The 19,577-nt window shown below is 26.6% G+C and overlaps 1 protein-coding gene across 3 annotated transcripts in view; it reads right to left on the bottom strand.

Moving 5' to 3' along the window:
• Positions 1 to 19,577, bottom strand: part of LOC127287763 (rap guanine nucleotide exchange factor 2-like) — a 128,439-nt gene that overhangs the window by 69,491 nt on the left and 39,371 nt on the right. The gene's annotated exons all lie outside the window — the stretch shown is intronic.

Genomic DNA, 19,577 nt, shown 5'->3' with positions numbered 1-19,577 from the left:
AAAGGAAGAAAACTTGAAAACACCAAGAAGCACTCAGAACAGGAAAAAAGTTTGAAAAAAAAAACAAAAAGTCGCACATGAGAGTAAGAAAAAAAAAAAAACAAAATTATACCTTATCTTTTATTCAGAACAAGTTTATATCAGCCTTCGGAATAATTAATCACAAATTTTTTTTTTTTCGTTATTATTATTATGTTCTGTGGCTTTTACGAAATTGAGTTTTGGTTATGATTCATTTTTATGATTATTCCCTAAAAGTTAAGAGTTCGATGTTTTTTTTTTTTGAATTAGGTGAGAAGTCATTCATTAATTTAAATTAGAGAATTACTAATTTTTAGTCATTTTTTTATAGAAATTTTAGTATTTTATTTTAGTTTAATTAAACTAAATAGCCTTTAAATAATAACTAATTATACATGTACATATATTTAACGTCTATTTGAAAATAAAAGAAAAAATTTTTAAATAACGTTAAAAATATTAAAAAAAAAAACAGAATAAGAACATGATTGTTGGCATTTGCGCCATGAGAAAAAAAGCGCTTTTATAAAGCATAAAGGTAGAAAATGCGCACAAGAATTATAGCAAGCGTGACGACTATACCCATACAGTGATTGCGTCTTTCTCTGCGGCAGTATATATATATATACATTCTCGTGTGAATGATGTTTTCGTGAATAATTTAAAATTTTCATGAAAAAAAAAGTTCAAATAAATTTTGTTTAAGTTCCAATTAGTTCAGAACACGTCCGAAATAGTTTAGACAAGTTGAAACTTATTGGTTTGGGTACACTTTCAAACAAGTTTTGAACAAGTTTGAAAAAAGTTCCAAATAAGTTATAAACACGTTCAAACAAGTTTTGTTCAAGTTCCATTTAGTTTTGAACAAGTCCAAAATAGTTATATGTTTAAGTTTGGACAAGTTCGAACTAGTTTTGCTCACTTACAAATAAGTTTTTTTATAGAAGTTCGGACAAGTTTGAAAAGTTAAAATAACTTAGTATTAGACACGTTCAAACAAGTTTTGTTTAAGTTCCAATTAGTTTTGAACACGTACAAAACATTTTCGAACAAGTTTAAACAAGTAGAAACAACCCCTTCCAAATAAATTTTGTACAAGTTCAAACAAGTCTTGTACAAGTTTGAATAATTACAAACAAGTTTTGTACACGTTCAAGACAGTTTTGAACAAGTTCAAACTAGTTTTGCACACGTTCAAACAAGTTTTGTACAAGTTCGAACACGTACAAAACAGTTTTAAAACAAGTTTAGACAAATAGAAACTAATTAGATTGAACACCTTTCCAAATAAATTTTGCACAAGTTCAAACAAGTCTTGTACAAGTTTGAATAATTACAAACAAGTTTTGTACACGTTCAAACAAGTTTTGTACAAGTTCCAATTTAGTTTTTGAACAAGTCCAAAATAGTTATGTTTCAGTTTAGATATAATGTTCAAACTAGATTTGCTCACTTACAAACAAATTTAAAGTTAAATAATTGAATCTACAAAAAATAGATATTAAAATAAAATTTTCGATATAATTTAAAAGAGAAAAAAAAACTTTGATTTATAGGAAAATTTATACGGATAAAGGCGAGCACATTGAGGAAGTAGATTTGCGGTTTTGTATGTGCACAATATATATTTCCTATAGAGCACCAAGTTCATATATATATATATATATATATATATATATGATCATAGAAAGTGCAATATACTGTTCGTATATTTCATGTAACTCCCAATGTTATACCAGATGGGTATGAGCTTGAGAACAAGAGCCACATTGCGACACCTTGGATAATGCCTGTCATAACTCAAGCAAGTACGAATCGTTCTAGTTACTGTTCACCTCATAAATAAACTCCAACTCTACTATGCTCCAAATTCTCGTAATTCATGAAAATTGTTCAACCATGTAATAATCATAAAAGAATCGTATAAGATTTTATTTATATATTTACATTATGCACGCAAAACCAATTATAAAAATATTAACAAATTTTATACTCACAAAATATATAAAATTTGTTTAACAAAAAAAAAAAAGAACAGACAAAATTTTATTGCAAATTTCCTAAGATTCTGTCACAAATTTTGTTGAATCAATAATTTTATATTTAAACATGTTTTCTAATATACAAGTATAAGTATAGGTTTTAAACATGTTTAAACAAGTTTTGTACAAGTTTGAACACGTTCAAAGTAACTATACATACGTTCAAACTAGGTTTCCCTGTGTCCTAACAAGTTTTGAACAAGTTAAAAAACGTTTTGAACAAGTATTTACAAGTTCAACAAGTTATGCATACGTCCAAACAGATTTTGCACAAGTTTTTATTAGTTATGAACAAGTCCGAAACAGTTTTTGTTCAAGCTTGGACGAGTTCAAACTAGTTAGCTTCACACAGAAACAACTTTCGAACAAGTTCAAATAAAAGTTATTTTTAAACAAGTTTTGGCTAAAATGAAACAGGTTTTGTACAAATTCGAAACAAGTTCAAATGAGTTAGTTTTGTACGTCCAAACAGGTTTTGCACAAGGTTTTATTAGTTTTGAACACGTTCGAAACAATTTTGTACATGTTTAGAAACTAAGCTAGTTAGCATTACTCACTTACAAATAACTTTTGTACTAGTTCGAACAAGTTTAAATGAGTTAGTTTTGTACATCCAAACAGGTTTTGAACAAGTTTTTTTTTTATTAGTTTTGAATACGTCCGAAATATTTTTGTACAAGTTTGGACCATTTCAAACTAGTTAGCTTTACTCATTTACAAACAAATTGTGGTACAAGTTCTAACAAGTTCAAATGAGTTAGTTCCAAACAGATTTTGGCTAATATGAAACAAATCTTGTACAAGTTCTGACAAATTCAATAAAGTTGTTTTGCATACATCTAAACATTTCTTGTACAACTTTGGATCAGTTCAAATGAGTTATAGTTTTTGAACAATTTCAAACAAGTTTTGGACAAATTCAAACACGTATTGTACAAATTCAAACTAGTTTTGCCCACATACAGACCAATCTTGTACAAGTTTAAATAAAGTTCATATGTATTAGTTTTGCACACGTTCAAACATGTTTTGGACAAGTTCAAGTAAGTCTTGTACAAGTTTAAACTAGTTTTTTCTGATTTCCATACAAGTCCTGTACAAATTCGGACAAGTTCAAATGAGTTTTGCACACGTTCAAAATATATGTTTTTGTAAAGATATATAATTTTCTATCGAGTTTCAAGAAGCAGGTCACTTGGAATATATATACTTGAATAGAAAATATTTTGTGATATCTAAATACGCATATTTCGAACAAGACTGATTTGGATTGTGCGGAACGTCAAATCTTTATATAGGAAGATTCGCGTGCCAGACACATTCATTGATATGCTCCTCAATGCAAAACCTCTAATGTAATATATATATATATATACACTGATTGAGAAATTTATTGCTGGCGTATATTTAACATTATGACCGTACTGATTGGAAACAATTTACACAGCAAATACATATAAGTTATCTATTTTTCTCAACGAGAGATTTGATATTATAAATAGTTAATCTGCTGTTAAAAAAATTAATTTTTTTTTAATTTTTAAAAGAACTTACTTGTCATACTCGAATCGTATAATAGATGTAAATAATCAATTGAACTCACCTGAAACATAAAAATAAATTCATTAAAAAAATGATTTAAATTTATTTTTCACACGAAAAAAATTCTTTACCTGAAACAGCGATAAGTTTCACTATAACAGCGATATATGTTTCACTAAAACAGAAAAATTTTTCGCTACTATTCTAGAAAAAATAGCTGTTCCAAATAAATATTTTTTTTCATGCATTATACATTTTTTTTGAGTTATATCTTGTTTTTTTTTTTTTTTTTTTTAATAAACATTGAAACATTTTTATGGTGTCTCTCTCATTAAAGAGGTCGCAAATAAAGATTTAATTAGAAGTTGCAGTCTTATAAATATATAAACGCCTTTAGTTTTTTATTATCTGAACACATTAATCGAAGAACGTTTTTTGCTGTTCGTTTATCTTTCCTTGATGTAGAATTTCAAACTTTTTCTCTTGCTCCTCGCATATATATATATTGAATCATTGAATTACATTTCATTAAAAAGAGGGTAAATTTTAATTATTTATAGTTGTTTGTCTTGGGAATAATTTCAATTTACCATCATTGAGGGTACATTCTGCGCAAATTAAAAAAAAAACCACACCACCCTCTCAGGTTGAAAATTGGTACAACATTTTTTATACAAAAAATAAGATATAATCGTAGAAAATAAAGGAATTTATATATATATATACTAATAACAAAAACGAGAAAAAAGACCATGAAAAAAAAAGTTTATAAAAGAAAAGAGGGTCAGTAAACAAGAACATGCCTGTAGGTCGAGACACAAGTTTTTTTTTCTTACACGAGAGAGAGAAAAAAAACTGAGGAGACAAAAGGCACTCCTTCTTTTTTCTACTCACGTATAATCTGTATTGATTTTAAAATAAGGGACATATATAGTTTTATCTTAAAAAGCGCAGTAAATTTATTTGCTTCTATTTTTTTCTAAATCTCACGTTTTTTGGCAATTATTATTGTATTATAATATAAAGAAAGAAATTGTATATATATATATATATATTGAACAAAAGCTATGTGTGTATATTGATTTTAAAATAAGGGGACATTTTTTATACTTAAAAAAAAGTAGTAAATTTACTTATTATCTTTTCTTCAGAATCTCACGTTTTTCGACAATTGTTGTAGGTGAAAAAAAAGAAACATAGTCTCATTGTATTACTTTTTTTTCCAAGAATACAATAATAAAAAAAAAAAAAAACGTGGCAAAAAATATATATATATCAGAAAACTATATATACTCAGGAGATTTATAGATTTGTATCTGTGCTTTTAGTTTTATTGAAAAGTTATTAGATATTATTCTGCATTTGTTACAATAATAATAACAATAATTGCCAATAATAATAATAATAATAAAAAGATATTGATAAATATAAAAAATTATTAAATTAATTATTAAACAATTAAATTAAAATTTGCCCGTATTATCCACGCTGCATTAATTTAATTCTCATATATAATGAAACTCGTGTGCATTGAATTTCACTTATTTGGCAAATTTTATTATCCAAATGGGAAAGAACAATCTATTATTATTTCATATATATATATATATATAGGAAATACTTGAAATTATTCCACTTTTTTAAAAAATTGTTTTATTCAATGAAATTAATTAATTCATTAGTATCCATTTTAATCACTTTCGACGTATACATTAAAAATTAATTTATTTTCTAACGAGCGTAAAATAAATGGAAAAAAGAATTGAAATTCCGGAAATCAATGCAAAGAAAGAGAAATATTGTCTAAAGGCATAAAAATTCCATTTTGATTTTTAAAGAATTTTATTAGATATATAAATATTTTGCAGTTGAATTTTCATTTTTCAAATTGATAATTTTGATAGAATTTCATTTTTAACGAATTTTTTTATACTTAACAGAATTTTTATCAAATTTTTATTCCTCAGAATTCTTAAAATGTGTCAAATTTTTATTTGTCCGAAATTGCAATATCTAGACCAAACAAACAATCGACGGAAAGATTTGGGCGCAATTTTTAAAATTCACCAATCACGATTTTTTTTTAAAATCTCTGATTATGGTCAATTTTTAAAATTGCGCCAAAAAGCTTTTTGTCGATTGTTTGTTCGGCCTATTGCAAATTTCGGACAAATAAAAATTTGGCATATATTTTAAGAATTATGACAAATAAAAATTTGGTAAAAATTCGTTTAAAATGAAATTGTGTTAATTTGGAAAACGTAAATTCGGCTATTAGAAATAATTATATTTAATAAAATTCTCTAAAATGAAAATTCTAACTAATAATTTTTTATGGGATTAATCATGAGCCATGGAAAAAGCGAAATCCCACCGCTGTCACCAACTCGTGATTGTGATTTTTTTTTTCTCTCTATACCCACAAATGCTAACACAAATTTATTTTTCAGCAAATCTATTTTCTCATTGTAAAAGAATGTAAATTACTTATATAATTATTATTATCCAAAAAATAAACACACATGTAACAATGTAGCTTATATATATCGAAAAGCTGCGATAAATCACGAATTCTTTTTTGAGACCTTCAGAGAAGCGTAAGAAGAGAAATAAATATGGAATTAAAGTAATAAGCATTGTGCGTGCTTTTTTTTCGAGAAGGGAAGAGAAGAAACTGTATAGAGGTGCCCATATGTGTATATATATATATATATTATATATATAATATATATGTATATTTTTATACGGGTGGTCGAATCTACAGTTTCCTCGGCACGTGAGGCCCTCATTTATTCGAGGGACCATTTCTGGTATAGTTCGCAAGGCAGGTGCATCGTACGGAAGAAGAACTTAACAATTCGCAAATACGTATATTATATATAAATATATTATCGCATGTATATAGGAAGTCAGATATAACCAAGCACATGTACAATCATCAGGTACGCGCACTTATATTGAAGCGCTACCACTTTGTTACGTTTGTCCATCTATATTATTCTTATTATTAATTAAAAATTTTAAAAAATTGTCAAGTCCCGTGTAGAAATTTTGCCAGGGCCCACATCGGGGTCGAATCAGGCTGCCCTATTAGGGAATGAAACGCTGCGCCTGATGTGGCCCTGATTAGGAAATTTACATTTTCTCACTATAACTGATTTTAATATTTAACAGCACTTTGTCATTTAAAAAAAAACTTATAATAAAAGCAAAAGTGGCACATGTGCCAGAAGCAAACGAAGCGACGATCTGCATCACAGAAAATTAAAAGGCATTAAAATAAGCTGCAACGCTTCTTATTTTAATCCAATTCTGCTTATTTTAATACCAAAATGGATTAAAATAAGTAAAATTGGATTAAAATAAGAAGCGTTGCAGCTTATTTTAATGCCTTTTAATTTTCTGTGACGCCATCAGTTTGCGAGAATTCAAGATGACCACGTGACATGGAACAATAAACCTGTCAGCTGAACAAATACGGATTGTTCCATCAGCAATCGACTGAGAGTTTGCTTCTGCAACTTTACGAAATTGCAAACTGAACAAAAAATTCGTATTGTTGTTATAACAACATATACATTTGGATTGACAACAATCCGAATTGTAATATCAACAAATCTACTGACAACAATCCAAAAATTGTTTGCACAACAATCCCATTTTTCTCCGTGAATATTATTAAAACACTTAGTAGTAGTATTATTATTATTATTATATCTAGTGTGAGTTATATATATGGTCCAGTCGCGAGTATAGTTTGTATATATATATACCACACCTCTACCGAGTGTCTGATCGATCTTGATTAAAGTGGACGTTAATTAACGTCAGCTGCGAAATACGTGTTTCCTCTCTCTCTCTCTCACTCTCCCTCTCTCGCTCTCTCGTCCCTCTTGAACCGTTCATAATATTGGATTCATGCATTTCGAACAAATTAACGTTTATATTCACTAAATTCCTCTACATAATTCAACAACCCTATATACATATATATATTTTTTTTTGGTGAGATAATATATGTCACATGTCAAATTATTATTAAACGAAAAAAAAATTGTTTTATTTTCCTTCAAAAATTTGTTTCTTTATAATATTTTCACGCCTGATTTAAAAGACCGTTTTTGCAAAATAGAATTTAATTAACAAGAACATAAGTATACCACCTGGACGCATATTTAAAAAAGGGCGAAGGAAAATAGATTTTCGAAATTAATATAAACGAGTGTTGCTATAATACAGTATATTATGATGATGATGATGCAACAAAAATAAATATAGTCATTGCTTTAAAATTACATTACAAGTCATCGGTTTTTAAATAATAACATAACCTAAAAGTGGATAAGTGAAAATATTTTATACCTGAAATAGCGAAACATTTCACTAAATAGTAGCAAAAGTTTTACTTGTTGCAGTTAAATATTTCGCTATTCTAGTGAAACCTTTTGCTATTTCAGATAAATATTTTTTTCCGTGTAAAAGAGTGAAACATTTAATTGAAACAAAATTATAAAACTTTTGCTATTTTAATTGAAACCTTTCGCTTTTCCAGACAAATAATTTTTTCCTTAAACCATTTTCAAAAATATATTTTCATCAATTTTCTAATTGTATTTAACTAAATTTTGTATACAATTTAGAAGTATGGAAATGGAAAAGAAAGGAAATTGAACAGAAGGTCCTAAAATTTGATTTTGTCGATCAATTTGATGTATTAAATGATGCCGGGGATTTATGTGCCACAATTGTAATTTTGTTATATATACGAAATATAGTTCGCCTTATGGTTATTCGTATACATATACGCACGTAATCTCATAGGAAAAAGTAAATAGAAATATTAATTTTCGTGAATCGAAGTAAAGAGGGGCGTGGCATGCAAAAAAATAAAAGCTTGATTCCCAATTCAGTTACCGCGTATAGACCTCAAGGATCAAGCTTTGGGGACATTAAAAAAAAAAAAAAAAAAAAGAGGGTTGAAATAAATTGCCACACGCACGAGACCCCTCATCATAAACCAAAATTCAATTCATGCGCATAAATGGCGGTGCCATTTTCTAGAACGTCAACATTGCTTTGTTGTGAAATAAAATGAATTCTTTCATTAATAGTTTTGTCTCTCATGTGTGTGCGTATTCTCGAGGGGGGTGCGCGCACTATATATATATTACTATCTGTGGTCGATACGGGTCTTTTAATTTCAAGGTCATACCTTCTGTTCTGCGTAATGTGTTCACATGTTCCGACCTATTCCATCATTTTTTTTTTTTTTTTTTTGGCTAAACCAAAATTTAAATAAAACCTTCTGTTTTTTATTCTACTCTCTATTAGTCATCTTTTGACTATTCAACTGCGCCAATTCGTTTATTAAATGGATTAGTAACTTAATTAGTAAGTCAAAAATGACTAATTTGTCAAAGAATTACTAATTAGCCTAATTCATTTAAGTGAGGCTACTATTTCAATTAGTAAACTTTACTTAATGAATTAGTAGTTTTCTATTGTCCCAGATAGCACGTGAGCTTGCAGCGACCTTGCGGCAAGCCTGCCGCGCAATATTGCCAACCTTTGCACGGCAAACTTGCCGCAAGCTTACTGCAAGTTTCCAATGTCCCACCTGACACAAGCCTGCATGGTAAGCTTACCGAAAGATTGCAGTGTAAGGTTACTACAAGATTGCACAATAAGATTATCGCAAGATTGCTCAGTAAGCTTGCACGGTAATCTCTAAATCTGAATAAGTAAAATTTCGCTTAGAATATTTCAAAACCTTACACTGCAATCTTTCGGTAGGATTACTGAGCAATCTTTCGGTAAGCTCACCACGCAAGCTTGGATCAGGTGAGAAATTTGAAGCTTGCGGTAAGTTTGCCGTGCAAGCTTACGTGCTATCTGGGCACTGAATACAAATTTAACATTAAATTTGTAATCAATGATTCCCCAACTAGTAAATTTTCATCGAATTCGATCATTTTTTTTACTCTTTTTTTCACATATGTTGCATCCACCAAAAAGTGAAATAAGTTTTCGAAAAGGAATTGAAAAACAATTTTTAAGAAATGCAAAGACAAGTATTGTTGCTGTTATATGATGATATTGTACTGAAGGTCCAGTCTAGACTCGAGACAGGTCGATATCCGACACCTCCGGTTTAAAGCGCTGTCGAGCTATTTCGTGTGGCAAACACTACACACGTTATATAGTTTCCTACCTTGCATATACACATCGCCAAGGGATGCAATATCAGCGAACTTGCTTGCAAATGGTTTGTCAGAATGGCGATGGCGACACTAAACTATCTACATCATCATCATATATATATATATATATATATATATATATATATATACATATACTACGAGAATGTATAACCTCAGGGCAAAACTCTCTAGTATATAGAAAGATTCATCTCTTCTTCGCGCGTTCGTGTCGTCATGGTTCCATTATAAGGTATATGCCATGATCGATGAACCAATTCTTAGAAACTCTCTCGACGAAGATTCTTCATTGCGGAAGAAAATAAAAGAGAGAAGTTAAAAAGACGATGAGAGGAAGAAGAGAGAAAGAGAGAGAGAGAGAGAGAAACGAGAGGAAAAAGGAACAGTTGAAACTATCGCGGAAGTACTTGAATTGATCTTGGGGTTCTTATATTCCTCTTTTCTGTAACGAGCGCAAAAATGTCGCTGAGATATGAGCAGTTGTTATAGCTATTATTGATATTAAAAAAAAGATCTTATTTTGTCTTAACGATAATTTTTTATAAAACATTAGTATTAATCTACTCTCTAAATCTGAATTAGTAAAAATGTTTACTAATTTAAATTAGTGACTCACTTTTTGCTTTATAATTAGTTAAATTTTACTAATTGTTAGTTAAAGTTACTAATAATTAGTAAAATTTTACTAATTCAGAAGCAAAAAGTGAGTCACTAATTCAAATTAGTAAACATTTTTACTAATTAAGATTTAGAGAGTAGTAACTAATTACACTGAAAAAAAATTTATTTGATTTCTCTCCAAATCTAAATTAGTGAAAAGTGAGCCACTAATTTAAATTAGTAAGAATTATCACTCATTTTTAGTAAATTATTAGTATTAGAAAATTTTATTTATTACTATTAGTAATTTAGTAAAATTAGTAAAACAAAAATTAGTAACTAATTCAATTAATCAAATTTGATAATTTTTTCGATTTTCTACTACTGAAAACACACTAATATGTATGCCTTTTACTAATAATTAGTTATTTTTTACTAATTGCTAAAGCATTCATTCAGGATTTTAAAAAAATTTAGTTCTTTTCTACTAAATCAGATTTTGAAAGTAAAATTTGTATAAATTTTTAGTTATTGTATAATTATTTGTCACAGCAAATATGTTAGCTGTGAAAGTTAATTATGGTTATATATTAGCTAAGATTAATAAATATCTATATAATGACAATTGGAACTAGCTAAGATATAGCTAAATAGTAGCTAACTTTTTTCTTCTAGTGGCTGTAGAAATTAGTAAAAATAACTAAATATTAGTAAAAAATGACTAATACTCAGTAAAAAAAGTAACTGAAAAAATAGTCAACTTTGACTAATTGAATCAGTTATTTTTTAGATTTTGTATGACATAACCTAAAAATTAATTTAATTGTTTACTACACTGATACAAATAGTACTACTATTTTAGTTAAAATTAACTAACTATTAGTTAAATGTTATTTTAAGTTATGTTAAAATAACTAATAGTAACTAATTAAATTAGTTTTTACTATTTTTTCTCAGTTTATTTCTCCACTGAAAATTAGTTCCTTTTTTACTAAATATTAGTAAAAAAAGTAATTAATTATTAGTTAAAAAGTAACTAATTTTCAGTAAAAAAAATAAACTGAGAAAAAAAATAGTTAAAACTAATTAAATTAGTTACCATTAGTTATTTTAACATAATCTAATATATAACTTTTAACTAATAGTTAGTTGTGATTTTACTAATTTTACAAAATTACTAATTGCTGAAGCAAATAAATACAGCAAAAATTTTTCTAACATGGAAAAGAATGTTCGCGGTAAGTTTCACTGCAAACAGCGATATGTTTCACTAAATCAGAAAGAGTTTTCCCTATTCTAGAGAAACTTTATCACTGTTCCAGAGATAAAGACTTCTTTTTTCCGTGCAAAAATTAGTTATGTTTAACTATAATTCAAATTTAGAGAATAGTGAAACATTTCGCTGTTTTCAGACAAAGTTTTCTTTTCCTATATAAAGATTATTTATTCTTGTTTTTTGTTTAAATTTTGATAAAAAAAAAAATTCTTATCGCGGAAAAAGAGAAGAGTATTTCTCTTTTTTTTTTTTTTGATATGCGAAAAACCAATGTCCTGAAAAGCTGCTTTGTAAAGCAGTGTGGTGAGGGTTGACGTTTCTAAAGGCACTCGAGAAACACTCGATGTACAATATCATATATATTTTATATATATATACATATATGTATGCGGTAAAAGTATAATATGTTACCCTTCATTTGTATGTATAGGTGCGCATAAACCTGGAGCATATTCTCTGCATATATATTCTGTCAAGTAGACATACTCCATCTCTGATGAGATATTTCTAAGGTATATGCACTTCAATTGGCTACCGTCGGACTTGAAACAGGGTCAAAGTTAATGGAAATGTAATTATATACTCTTATACTACTGGTTTTCCCCTGAATTAGATTATACAAAAATTATTCCAAAATGTAATATTTTCTTTTGAAGATTAAAATAGTTATTTTAAAGAAATGTATTTTAATTAATTACTGATAATGAAAATGTTGTAATATTAAATTTTTAGTTATTCAAAGTATCCTAATTAAAAATGTTGTGTAACAATTTTACAAATTCAAAAAAGAAATTCTGACATTCCAACTGAATTATAATTTTTTAAAAAATTCTAGATTTTATTTGATTTTTACATTTAAAATAACATTAAAAGAAAAAAAAAGTATGAATATTTTAAATTGCTGCTACCTAGCGGTATTTTCCGTAAGCGTATATAAAACTAGATTGTACTTCTTTACTTCAATCGACAAAACAGAAATTGCCTTCAACGTTTTACTATTTCTGTATGATCAAGACAAAATCTTCTTTATCGACAGTGATAAATTTCATTATTTCAGCGATTGATAACTCTCACGATTTGACAACAAAAAAAAAAGACTATTTAAAAATTTATTTTAGACTAATTATTAAAGATGATTTCTCAGTTAATAATTTAAATCTATTAACGAATGAATCTCATCAATTATTGATATATTGGAAAAAGAAACTGTAATTTATAAATGGAAATTAATAAATTATTACTGAACAATTATTAATAACAAAATTTATATATTATACCCAAAGAATATAAAAAGTATATTTTTGTCTCAGAATCAAATAAATTTCATTTTGTTTATGTAATTAAAATTTTTTTAATTGCGCTAAATAAAATTATATTTGTTCTAAATAAACTTTTTTATTAAAAAAAAAAAAATTATATTATTAGGCTCTAAGACAAATATATTTTTTTATTTGATTCAAATAAATTTGATTCTATTCAACAATTTAAATTTACTCTTTAAATCTGAATCAGCGAAAAGTGATCTACTAATTTAAATTACTAAGAATTTTCACTAATTTTTAGTCACTTTTTAACTAAATCTTTTGTAAAAAAAATTTAAAACTACTAAATCAAATAGTAATATTTTACTAAATATTAGTAAAAAAATTTTACTAATGTGAATTAGTAGCTCACTTTTCACTAATTCAAAAAAGAGGTAAAAATTTTCCTAATAATTAGAATAAAATTTAATTATTATAATTTTCTTTCTTAAAAACTTAAGGACATATACTCTATACGTCGAACCAGTTTGAAAGTTATTAATTGATTTAAAAACTTTCTCTCCATATATCTTAATATAATCTTTTGACTTAAAAAAGTCACTAATATAGGGTGGAATCTTATGGTTTTTTTTTGCTTCTTGAATTTCTCGATCCATTAGAATTACATTTTAAATGTCGCCAGTTTTCAGCCGGTTTATCTTTTGCGACAAGAGGCTAACTCTTCAAAAACCAGATATATTCTACATATATGTGTATGTATGTGTATATAATACGACCTATACCAATGGAAACTTTCTACCCTGCGGCTTATAATGTCTCTCACAGTATATAACATATAGTTTAACCTAAAATCAACGTCCAAGACTTCTAAATACCTAGATATATCTATATTTATTACGGATTAGTAATTGCAAACACGAAACGACACCTTGTATTTTGTAAATTATTTACCTAGACTCAATTTATTCATAAAATTTTTTTTCTCAAATAAAATATAGGTAACGCAATATAAAATTAAATTACTGGATCAACAATTTTAAATTATAACTTGTTTTCTTACTATATTTTGTCATAGACTGGACATATTGTCAAATTAAAATGTATTTAAACAAATATTATCGTTATTTGAAAAATACTTTCTAAAATCTGAATAAATTTTTAGTTATAAAGTAGCTAATAATTAAATATCACAGCAAAAAATGTTAGGTCAAATTATTATTTTTTAAGTAATTAAAAATTAGAAAGTAGTCACTGAAACTGAATTAGTTAAAAATAACTAATTAGTAAAATTTTTAGCTAAGATTATTTGCTTCAGCAGTTAGTAAAAAATGACTAATTATTAGTAAAAAGAAAAAAAAGTAACTAATTTTCAGTGGAAAAATAAACTGAGAAAAATAGTAAAAACTAATTGAATTTGTTACCATTAGTTTTTTTAACATAACCTAAATAACTTTTAAGTAATAGTTAATTTTTACTACAAGATTAGTAATATTTGTATCAGTATAGTTAACAATTAAATTATTTTTTAGGTTATGTCATACAAAATCTAAAAAATAACTGATTCAATTAGTCAAAGTTGACTATTTTTTCAGTTACTTTTTTTACTGAGTATTAGTCATTTTTTTTACTAATATTTAGTTATTTTTACTAATTTCTACAGCCACAAGAAGAAAAAAGTTAGCTACTATTTAGCTATCTTACACTCAGAGAAATGGTATATTTGTCTCCGAGCCTACTAACTCATTTATTTGTTGCAAATATATTTCATTTCATTAAAATAAAACATTTATTTGAGCCAAAGAAAAATTTATTTCTGACAAATAAAATTTTTATTTACGCCAAATAAATAAGTTAGTATAGGCTCTGAGACAAATATACGTTTATTTAACTCAAATATATTTTATTTGATTCAAATAAATCATTTCTCTGGGTGTAGCTAATTCCAATTTTCATTATATAGATATTTATTAATTTTAGCTAATATAGCTATAATTAGCTTTCACAGCTAACATATTTGCTATAACAAATAATTTATTAGCTGCAATAACTAAAAATTTATACAGATTTTACTTTCAAAATCTGATTTAGTTGAAAATAACTAAATTTTGTAAAATCCTGAATGAATGCTTTAGAAATTAGTGAAAAAAAAACTAATTATTAGTAAAAGGTAACTACTTTTTAATAGAAAACAAAATTGAAAGAAATCAAATTTGATTAATTGAATTATTTACTAACTTTTATTATATTTAACTAAATTTACTAACACTAAGGGAACGTCCATAAACTACGTTACCAATTTAGGGGGGGGAGGGGGTCCGGGCTAAACCTACGCTTAATGTTAAAACTTATAAAATTGTATGTAAAGTTGTCAACGAAGGGGGGGGAGGGGGTCTAAAAAGTTGAAAAATTGGTAACGTAGTTTATGGACGTTCCCTAATTATTAATACTGATTAGTTACTAATTACCAATTAATTACTTATATTTAGTAGTATTTATAATATAACTAATTACTAATAAGTAAATAATTACTCACTAACGACTAATACTAATTACTTAAGAATTTGTTACTTATTACTACTAATAGTTTATTATTAATTAGTTCGTAATTAATAAAAACTTAATTAATATAAGAAATAATTAGTTATTAAATCAGTTAATAAAACAAATTAGTTAAATAGTTAAGGTAATTTTAATTATTTTAACAAAATCTAAAAGTGAATTTAACTAATAATTACTTTTTTTTTAGCAAATATTATAATTTGAATCAGTGAGTGACTTTTAACAACCAAATTAGTTATTTCCAACTAATTTAAATCTATAATTAACAATAATTTTTTCCTTATAAGTGACGTAAATTGAAATATTTTTAATTTGCAAAAAAATTCATTACTCTTTAAGAGATGAAATGAAACATATATAGGGAAATGCAAAATAATGCGGTTCATATGGCATGTGCCATTGAATGTAAAATAATTTAAGAGTTTGTGGCTGTTGTGTAATGAATGATGGTCATTACATGAAAGGATATATTATATTATCTTTCAGTGCAAACAGTGAGTAAATCAATCATCCTCTATAGATGTATATGTGACACGTGGTACCAGTTAATCCCTTTGAGTTTGCAAACCACGTGTCAGTATATATAGGGACTGGAAAATTCAAAAGATTTACAAGGCTACCAGCATATATATATATATACTAGGAAGTGAGCTTTCTGATCCAGAGACGTATAATCTCATTCTCCTCGATCACACTATAAAGGTATAAGAGTAGTGCCAATTCTAATTTTAGCATATGCATATAAACTTTCAAAATCACCATATTTGGATATTCGTCTCTACAACCAGAGAAATATTTCATTTGTACCAAATATAATATATTTGAGTTAAATAAACGCGTATATATTTGTCTCAGTCCATTTATTTGGGAAAAATAAAATTTTTTATTTAAATCAAATAAATATACTTATTTGAATTAAATAAATACTAATTTGAATCAAATAAATATTTATTTGATTCAAATAAATCATTTCTCTGGGTGTAGAGTGTAAATTTCCAAATATTTAGCAACTAAAAATTTTTTTTTTATTGCTAAAAAAATTTTTAGTTGCTATCGAATTGATATATAATATTTTAATTATAAATAAACAATTCAGATGCAATTTGTTATAATTCTAATGTATATATTAAAGGCACACCAAGAAAGGCTAAAAAAAGAAAGAGCGAGATTTCTCTGATATATGTATATATAAACTATATACTTTTTCTCTCCCACTTTTGAAATGAGCACGTGTCCGTAATTATTTATTTCTAAGTATTTTCAAGCGAGTGTCTCGACGGTCAAGTGACATGCACTTTAAGAGAAAACTACATTAAAACCAGAGTTTTGCACACGGTAGAATAAAGGAAAGCATCACAGAGGCTAACATTTTTTTTTTTCATTTTTCATATATTAGAATATTTCTAAAAATTTCTAAATTAGAATCAGTGAGATTTTATTGATGAAATAGTTGAAATTTAGAAATATTTTTATTGAAATTCAGTTAAAGTTTACTGAAAAATTAGTTGAATTATTACTCATTCAAAACAGATGAATCTGCATTATCATTAGTCGATAAAACATAGAAGTGATTGTTTCAATCTATAAAAAATTCGACTAATTTTCAGTGAAATACGTTGAAAAAAAATTTATTTGATTTAAATAATCGGTTACTTCACTATTTAATAAATAAATATTTACCTGGATCAAATAATTTTTATTTCAATTTAATTGAATCAATAATTATTTAATATAAATAAATATTTATTTGATACTAGTTGGTTATTTAAATCAAATTTTTCGGTGTTTTTAACTGAAAACTAGTCAAATTTTTTTTACTGATTGAAACAGTAAAATCTGTTTTACCGATTAATGATAATGCAGATTTAACTGTTCTATCATTAGTCGGTAAAACAGAAATAACTGAATTAGTTTTAATTCGACTGATATTTTCAGTAAAATTTAACTGAATTAAAAATGTTACTGCAGGTTTCTAAATTAAAATGCATTTGCTAAATTCAAGCCGAATATTAAACATTGAAATTTGTAAAATCGAATATATTAAAAAAAAAAAATAAAATATAGTTACTTGTAATTATCAACATTATAATTTTGAATATTGTAATATTACATAAATATACATAAAATTCATATAGCCTGCATCGTTAAACGTGTGTGTGTGTCTACATATATATATAAAAGAAACACGTGACGTGCGTGAGACATGCTTCACACGCGAAATGCAATGCCATATTTGAATACAAAGGGTAAAAGTTTGACAAAAGAATGAGAAACGAATAATGGTACACGACAATGCAAGATTCGTGTCCCCAAATCGAGACTAAATTCAACACGAAACCATTTTGAGACTTTTTTTTCCATTAAACATGGGAAACAATCGTTTTGCTATTGTTTATACCATATATATATATATATATATATATATATATATACTAGTTTCCTCAATTAATTTTTCTAATAGACAAAAATTTGTATAAATAAAAATATATATATCTCACAGAACAAGCACGAAAAAAAAAGATTTTACAAATGCTAACTGATGATGTTTGCTATCGAATCTATCAAAATTAGTAATCACAGATCAATTTTTTACTATACGACAACGAAAAAGTTTAGTAGATAGTAAACTTAGTAAATTTTTAAAAATTAAGACTGATATTGTTTATCACAGCAAACTTTTTTGTTGTCCTACACTGAGAAAAATATATATAATAGTATTTCTGACAAAGGTACACTCTAAATCTGAATCAGATGAAAATTTCACTGATTTAGATTTAGATAAAAATTATTTATTCAAAAGCATATGCTATAAAATTTTTAAAATATTTTATAGATTCTATAGCATATATATGCTTTTGAATCAATAATAATTTTTATACCTTTCGCAGAAATGCTGTTGATTCAAAAGCATATTTTCTCAGTGTAGCAAAAAATTTAGCAGTGGTTACTAAATTTTGATAGATCTGATAGCAAACATCAGTTAACATTTGTAAGCAATTCCTTTTTTTCCGTGTACAATTTGGAAAAATTTCCAAAAATAATAGAATTTTTTTGACCAATGTTAGAAGGAATCAAAAATAAAAAGAAAAATAGTTTAAGTTACAGCAACTAAAATGTTTGCTACAAAAAAAATTAACTGTAATGGGTTAAAAAGCAAAAAAAAATCAAAAATTTGAACCCTAATTCAAAATTCAAATAACAAAGTTTACTGTGGCAGAAAAAAATAGCTTCTAGGTGTGAAAAAAGTCAATATTGCCAGCCATAAATTTTTCTCTACACTTATATAATAATTTAAGAACCAAAATAAAGGCTATAACCAATATAAATCACTAATAAATATTACAATTTTTTTTCGAAAATGAATACTGGAAAAATCGATAGAGAAAAATTCGATTATTTTGCGACCCAAATTGTATGTATATGTTTAAACTGTAAAAAAAAATGTCCGACTAATATAGCACCTTTAAATCTGCAATAAATTCACTGCCAATCAGGCGTTCCGCTGCACTTGGTTGCACTTTTGCTTTGTACAAGGCATGTGTATACAATGGTTACACTTGCTCAACTCTCATAGTGTCTCCTGAAAGCACACATTCAAGAGGGAGAGAGAATATTGCAACCGCCAAAGGAAGCCACACTGTATATATATATATATATATATATATATATATATATATATATATATATGAGAATATTGGAAGCCCTAAAATGAAGCTATTTTGACCTATTCCTCGCGGTATATAAACCGAGAAATCTGGAACACCTATACATATTTCACTGATGACATTTCAACCCAATTTTTTTTAATGAGCCGTCGTATTTTTACTTTGCAGATATACATTAATAATAATCGAAAAAGCATTTTTCTAATTCTTATTATATTCTTAAATTTTGTTGGCATTAATATTTAAAGAGTAATTTAACACCGATTCGTTTATTAAATGAATTAGTAACAGTTTTGACTAATTTTTTGTGTAAAAAATGACTAATTGATAATATAGAAAATTACACTGAAAAAAGGGTTTGTTATTGACAACCAAACGTTTGGTTGGTATTT

The sequence above is a fragment of the Leptopilina boulardi genome, unplaced genomic scaffold (genome assembly GCF_019393585.1).
Source record: "Leptopilina boulardi isolate dan_hultmark-lab unplaced genomic scaffold, ZJU_Lbou_2.1 LbouV2_372, whole genome shotgun sequence".
NCBI classification, from domain to species: domain Eukaryota; kingdom Metazoa; phylum Arthropoda; class Insecta; order Hymenoptera; family Figitidae; genus Leptopilina; species Leptopilina boulardi.
The sequence above is the reverse complement of the archived record's forward strand: the minus strand, read 5'-3'. Positions and strand labels throughout refer to the sequence as shown.